General features: G+C 43.1%; 1 long non-coding RNA gene across 2 annotated transcripts in view; it reads right to left on the bottom strand.

Annotated features, from left to right (window-relative positions):
• Positions 1 to 575: 575 nt before the first annotated feature.
• LOC139036085 (uncharacterized) overlaps positions 576 to 6,986 on the bottom strand; it is a 49,472-nt gene continuing 43,061 nt past the window's right edge. For both annotated transcript variants that reach the window (XR_011488820.1, XR_011488821.1), the window contains 3 exons: positions 6,882 to 6,950; positions 5,405 to 5,507; positions 576 to 4,894 (listed from right to left, as the gene is read on the bottom strand). This is a non-coding gene — a long non-coding RNA (uncharacterized lncRNA). The remainder of the gene's footprint in view (positions 4,895 to 5,404; positions 5,508 to 6,881; positions 6,951 to 6,986) is intronic.

Raw genomic sequence — 6,986 nt, 5'->3', positions numbered from 1 at the left:
CATGGAGAACAACAGACAGGGCATCTTAGTTGCTCCTTGAAGAACGAATAGCAAATGGTTAGGAGGTGAAAGGCAATATTTCATACAAAAGAAAGAGTGTGGGGACTTCCCTGGTGGTCCAGCGGCTAAGAATCCACCTTCCCATGGTGGGGGAACTAAGATCCCACACGCCGTGAAGCAGCTAAGCACCCCCCCGCCACTGCATCTACTGAGCCCATGCTCCGAAACAAAGAACCTGTGCATGGCAACGGAGACCCAGCCCAGCCTAAAGGAAAAACAAAAGAGTATGAAGGATAACAGGCTAGCCGGGTGGCTCAGCTGGTAAAGAATCCACCTGCAATGCAAGAGACCCCAGTTCGAGTCCTGGGTTGGAAGGTTCCCCGGGAGAAGGGATAGGCTACCCACTCCAATATTCTTGGGCTTCCCTGCTGGCTCAGATGGTAAAGAATCCACCTGCAACATGAGAGATGTGGCTTCGATACATAGGTTGAGAAGATCCCTTGAGGAGGCCATGGCAACCCACTCCAGCATTCATGCCTGGAGAATCCTCATTGACAGAGGAGCCTGGCGGGCTACAGTCCATGGGCTCGTAAAGAGTCAGACACAACTGAGCGACTAACACACATGAAGGAAAAGGTAAGTGTTATGTTGGCTTGATATGGGGAGGGTATAGGAAAGAGGGTGGGCGGCAGGTACGGCTGGAGAGAGGGGCAGGACTAGGTTATAAAAAGCCTGTGGATCATAATCTGTACTTTGTTCTGTAGATACTGGGGAGATGAGAGCAAATCCTACTCTGACAGAGACCTAACTCTGGATGTCAAGAACTTACCTTTCCACCACTGTAGCCCTAGAAATGATTAAGAACCTCCCGGGTCTACACCACTAGCAAGGATCCCATGGCCGAGGGCAGAAGTTACTGAGCCTTGGAGGCTGGGAAGAGGTGGGGAGCAAGGATTGGAGGTCCTCAAGAGGAAGGGACTTTGGCAGCAGATGTGGGAACAGAGAGGGGCTGGGGGTGGACTGGGCAGGGCTGGTGGGTGGAGGTCCCTCTGGGTGGTGAGTAATGGTGTGACACAGCGAGCAGGTCAGGGGCAGTGAGGGACAGCATTGGGCCCCAGCCTCTTTGGGTCTATCTTTCCCCATTTCCCTCTCACTCTTCTGATCACAGACATGTGGAGGGAGCAAGGTGGCAGGGAGGGGAAGAGGTGCAGAAGCAGGACAGAGGTAACAAGTTGAGAGTCTCTGCACTGTCAATACCAGGGACTAGTGTTGGGGAGGGTGCGTGGCCAGGAGGCTAAGGTGGAAAGAGACTCTCTACTCTATGCCGCTCCCCTCTATCTTTTCTCCAGCAAAGCTTCTATTTTCAACAGACACTCACTGTAGAAACAAGAGAGGAGGGGGCCAGGAGGGGTTGTCATGTGGAAGACAGTATTGGCTAAACTCAGACATGGTGTGATGCAGTGACGATTCTGCAGTGGCAAAGGAAGCCAGCAAAGACAGGCAAAATGTGTGTGTGTGTTCGCAGGAGCGTGCGGGCACTTCCACTGTTAGGAAGCAGAGGGACAGGGAATCTCTGGAATTGCCCAGCTGGGGTGTGGGCGAGGGGCAGGTGCAGGCAGCCTGCGTAGATCAGTCCTGAAGTCAGGGAGGGGCTGCCCAGGCCCAGAGCCTGCTAGCAGAAGGGAAGCCACAGGGCTTGGCTCAGTGGTTCTATCACAGTGGCTTCTGAGGTTCGTGCCAAGAACGCCTTGATGGACTCCTGCAGGAGTGGCATTGGCCTTCAGTGGGAAGAATGGCTCCCCTAGGGCAAGACCAAGAGGGTGCAAATTAAAGAAAAGCATGCTAGTCATCTGATGGTCAGATTGTTTGTTTTGGTTTGGTTTTTAATTAAGAAGGTTAGAGGACATATTTCAAATTTGCTTTTAAGCCTTTTCCCAAACTCCTAGAATAGTTCCAATTCTATGCATTGTTTTTCTATAACAATGTATAAAAAGATTTCAGGTTGCAAAACTTGCCTTCTCCACCAAGACTTCATTCTATTACTATTAGAAGTAACTGTTTAAATTTAAATGGAGTCAGTTTAATTATTGAAAGCCTATAAACGAACAGTATTTAGGTAACTCTAACACATATGTATATTTCAAAATCAGAGTATAAGAAACGTGAGGGCTTCCCAGGTGGCCCAGGGGTAAAGAATCCTCCTGCCAATGCAAGATAGGCAGGAGACACAGGTTTGATCCTTGGGTTGGGAAGATCCCCTGAAGAAAGGCATGGCAACCCATTCCTGTATTCTTGCCTGGAGAATCCCATAGACAGAGGAGTTTGGTGGGCTACAGTCCATGGGATTGCAAAAGAGTTGGACATGACTGAAGTGACTGAGCAGGCATGCTATATATATATATATATATATATATATATATATATATATAAACTGAATCACTTTGCTGTGTACCTAAAACTAACATCACATTGTAAATTAACTATATTTCAATCTTTAAAATGGTTTTAAAAAGATGAGAAAAGAGCAAAAATCTCAAAATAAATAAAAGGTATCATTCACTCAATTATATGAGTGTGTATATATATATATATAAATGTATATATCATATTTCACTGTTAGTTCACTGCTGTTATTTTTGTTATAACAGCAACTAACATCTTTTAAAAAGAAGGTTCTGGAATCTTGCCCTGGCTTCCAGAATTCTGGGGAGAATAGTCCACTGTAAGGACTAATTATGTATTCACTGCCTGCTGTATGGTCTGCTGGGCAAAAATAAAGATAACTGCAGAATAGATGGCTTTGGACAAGTGTGGCTAAAGATAGCCTTCAAGTGTGTAAACTCTATACTCTTCCAGGGTGCATTTCCAACATCAAATAGTGATGAATTAAAGCTTTACTTTATCTTCTCCGTAATGAGCAGGCTCACTCGACAGGACACTTCAAACAGGAAATAAAAGGCAACGTCATTACATTCTCTGTCCACAAGGTTGTCTTACGCACTTAGCTCCAGTCCATTCAGCTTACATAGTCCTGGCTGTGAACATCCTCTGAGGTTACGATACTGTTCGGGTGTCCGGCGTCATCACTTTCCATTCCCTCTGGCGTCTGGAGTCTCATTTTAGCTGCCGAGATCACGCGGCTTGTCTATCACGTCACTTGTGGATACTGGCGCTGTTTCGCCTCTATGGTCCAGTGTCCCCGCTCCGACACCCAGGGTCACGTACGGAGCGTGTGATTTAGAAGATGAGGATCTAACCAGAAGGCTTTTCCTGCAACAAATGCTTCTAGAGGAAAGTGTGAGACACAGAATACAAACCTACGGTCAGCAAAGGGGAAGGAGGGCGGGGACGAATTAGGAGTTTGGGATTAGCAGATATACACTACTGTACACAAAATAGGTAAACAACAAGGTCCTACTGTATAACACAGGGAACTATATTCAATACCTTATAATAAAATATAACAGAAGTATATGGTTATAAGTTTCATATATATGTAATATATATATATATCTGAATCATTTTGTGAAGTGATACAACATTGTAAATCAACTATACTTCAATAAAATAAATAAATACAGAAAAAAGTGCGAGCAAGGCAATTTCTCAGTGTACAGCAATTAATTCAGCCCCACTAACTAGGTAGCTGTGACCCACATTGACTTCCCCCTAGAGTAAGCGACAATAGAATAAAAATCCCCCTCCAGAATCCCCTGGGAATTCCCAGGGCTCCAACTGTCCTTCAAATCCTCTCACAAGTCCACCAAGACCACCATCATATAGGTGGTGGGCAGGGATTTTCAGTAACCCATTTTTTCACCCAGGAATATCTCTTTAGGACAATCACTTTTACTTCATTGCTATTCAGTTCCAGACCTAGAAACGTAAAGAGGAAAATCCAGAAATAGAATTGGAAGACAAAGAAAGCAAGCAGTGGAACAAAATCCTTTCTGAGAGTTACAAGGACTTTGTGGAATTTCCTTTCTTAATAATCCTCAGGATCATCAAAAATAGGTTCTGGCTGCCCTTCTGGGTCCTGCAAAGTTCTTGGCCATGTACCCTCTCCTAATTTGAACACCGAACTGGGCAGGTGGGAGCTGGGGCAGGGGTCCCTTACAGAGCAGCTGCACAGAAGCCTCTGGAGCTCAGGGTTGCCAGCCCTCCTGGAGCGGCTTGCCAGGTTTCCAGAGTGTTAGAATAGTAAACAGTTGTTTCTCTGAAACAGAGATGGGGTTATCCACAGCCTCACATGCTAAATTTAAGTTTAATGAAGCTCTTTCCTAACAAGCCAGATCAGTGATTTTAAACGGGTTGGTGGCGAGGCGAGATCCATTTCTCGGGGTTTGGGGGAAGGAACTGGCAAGTGTAGTCTGAGAAAACTCCCAGGTGATTCTGTATTCCACCTGCAAAACCTCAGTGCCTCTTCAGAAAACTACTGTCACAGACCTTGGATGCTGATGGAGGCCCTCCCTAGCTTCTGCAATTTGCCCACAGGGCTTCTGACATTTCAGTTAACCTCTGAAGCACTTAGGGAAGATGACATAAGCCTCCTCCTGCCAATACTGCCATGTGAACTTTTTCACACTTAGAAGTGTATAGCTAAGGAGGCTGAAGAGCATAAAGAGAATGAAGTGGATATAATCAAATATTGACAATAGTTGACTGAGTAGTTAGGTTTGATCCTTGGAGCAGAAGATCTTAAGTGTAAATTTGGATGTCATCAATCACGTCTCCATAAGCCCTGTAGAACAGGGATGGTTGCACAGTCTGGAGCAAGGCTGATGGTGGAGGCGGACACATCCTTCCACTGCCCCGACTCAGATGCGTTTTCCTGCTCCATATCCTATTCTTGTGCCATGAGCTTGAGAGGGAAGTGTCCTTCTTGCAGAGATGCCTGGAAAGAGGGGAAACATGGGCATTATTTACCTGAACTGTGATGGGATAGATCCTATGACTTTTGAAATCCAAATGCATACTAGGGAAACAAAAATGAGTCTGCATTTTCAAAGTTGCTGGTCATTTTCTGTTTGGTAAGGCATGAAGAATTTTACATAATTGTGGGGACGACTATTCCTCCTGAGGCTAACACTTATATTGGCCATTTACTTATGCAAATAAAAGATAAAGCCCCAAATTGGAAAATGAGACCTTGGCAGACACCCCTTGCTGGCTTCCAAACTAATGACCACGTCTACGCCGATCTGGTTCTCAAAGCGGTCCTGAGACCCTTCCAGGGGATCTGTGAGATTGGAACTATTTTTCCAACACAAAGACAGAACTTGCTTTTGCTACTCCCACCCTCTCACAAGTGTATAGTCAAATTCTCCCAACGTTATATGACATGTGATAATGAAACAGATTGCTGGGGCTGATAGGAGAATCCAGCTGTCTTCTATTAACATACCATATAGGGACCTCCCTGGAAGTCCAGTGGTTGACACTTTGTCTTCCAACGCAAGGGGTACAGGTTTGATCCCCACATGTCGCATGGCCAAAAGATCAAAACACTAGACAGAAGCATTATTATAACAAATTCAACAAAGACTCTAATAATCGTCCACATCAAAAAAACCTTTAAAATGACAAAAGTCAATTTTACAACCTAAACAAAAAGAGACGTAATAAAGAGATGTGCAAAAAATGCTAAACAATGCTACTGCATTCACTATATTTTTTTAAAATCCAGTTATGTTTCATAAAAATATATTCTTTGTGTGAAACCAATATTATGGGTTTGTTATTGTTATTTTAAAATGAAGTAATAAATATTCTTAAAATTTCTGGTTTTTTCTTTTTAAAATTATTATTGTGACCAAATATACATCACAATTTAACATTTTAACTGTTTTAAATGTATAGTGGCATTAAGTACATTCATATTATTGTACAACCATCACCACTATCCATATTCAGAATTTTTTCATCATCCCAAACTAAACTGTACCCATTAAACATTAATGCCTCATTAGTCCTTTCTCCCAGGCCATGGTAACCACTATTCCACTTTGTTTCTATGAATTTGACTACACCAGGTACCTCATACAAGTGGAATCATACAGTATCTGTCCTCTTGTGGCTGGCTCCCGTCACTTAATATTTCCAAGATTCATCTATGTTGCATCAGAATTTCATTCCTTTTTAAGGCTGTATAATATTCCAGTGTGAGTACATACCACAGAATTTCTGTTTTGTCATTTGTAATCATTGACTTAGCAGTTTTAAGACACTTCCTTTTATTAATTTTTTGTAATTTCAAAGTAGTTAAAATACTGATGTTTCAACATAACTGGTTTTCATTGTGTTCTTCTACTCAAATAATTCAGGAATTCGATTATTGCTAGTTGGAATGCATGACAGTACAGTTACTTTGAAAATGGTTTGGTAGTTTTTTAAAATAAAATTAAATATAGATATTTACTTGATAGTAATATACCAATGTCATTTTCTTAGTTTTGACAAATGTTCCATGAAATTGTATTAGATGTTAACAACAGGAGAAACTGGGCATATTGGAACTCCTTACTTACTCTCTTTATAACATTTCTGAAAATACAAAATTGTTCCCAAGTAAAAATTTTTTAACTAAAAATAATTCTCAGTTTTAGTATCTGCTATGGTAAATATTGGGCTTCCCTGGTAGCTCAGCTGGTAGAGAATCTACCTGCAATGCAGGAGACCCCGGTTCGATTCCTGGGTCAGGAAGATTCGCTGGAGAAGGGATAGGCTACCCAGTATTCTTGGGCTTATACTGGGCTTCCTGGGTGGCACCAGTGGTAAAGAACCTGTCTGCCAATAGAGGAGATTCAAGAGATACAGGTTCAATCCCTGGGTCGGGAAGAGGCCCTGGAGTAGGAAATGGTAACCCACTCTAGTATTCTTACCTGGAGAATCCAGTAGACAGAGGAGCCTGGTGGGCTACAGTCTGTGGGGTCACAAAGAGTTAGACATGACTGAAGTGATTAAGCACACAGCACATGGTAAATACT

Source organism: Odocoileus virginianus, chromosome 7 (genome assembly GCF_023699985.2).
Source record: "Odocoileus virginianus isolate 20LAN1187 ecotype Illinois chromosome 7, Ovbor_1.2, whole genome shotgun sequence".
Classification (NCBI taxonomy): Eukaryota; Metazoa; Chordata; class Mammalia; order Artiodactyla; family Cervidae; genus Odocoileus; species Odocoileus virginianus.
The sequence above is the reverse complement of the archived record's forward strand: the minus strand, read 5'-3'. Positions and strand labels throughout refer to the sequence as shown.